Here is a 336-nt window from a genome sequence, read left to right as displayed (position 1 = left end):
AAGCGTGAATTAAATAATATATACTCATTTAAAATATATATATATATATATATATATATATATGGGGTGGGCTATAATAAAAACATCTTTTTGTAAAAACTAAAAACGGCTAAAATGTATGAATTCTATGTAGAACACGTATGAATTAGCTGTGTAACTGTATGAATTGCGAAATTCATACGTGTTCTACATAGAATTCATACATTTCGCAATTCATACAGTTACACAGCCAATTCATACGTGTTCTAAATAGAATTCAACCGTTTTTAATTTTTACAAAAAGATGTGTTTTTATTATAGCCCAACTGTATCTATATCTATATAATATATATATAT

The sequence above is a fragment of the Salvia miltiorrhiza genome, chromosome 4 (assembly GCF_028751815.1).
Source record: "Salvia miltiorrhiza cultivar Shanhuang (shh) chromosome 4, IMPLAD_Smil_shh, whole genome shotgun sequence".
NCBI classification, from domain to species: Eukaryota; Viridiplantae; Streptophyta; class Magnoliopsida; order Lamiales; family Lamiaceae; genus Salvia; species Salvia miltiorrhiza.
The sequence above is the reverse complement of the archived record's forward strand: the minus strand, read 5'-3'. Positions refer to the sequence as shown.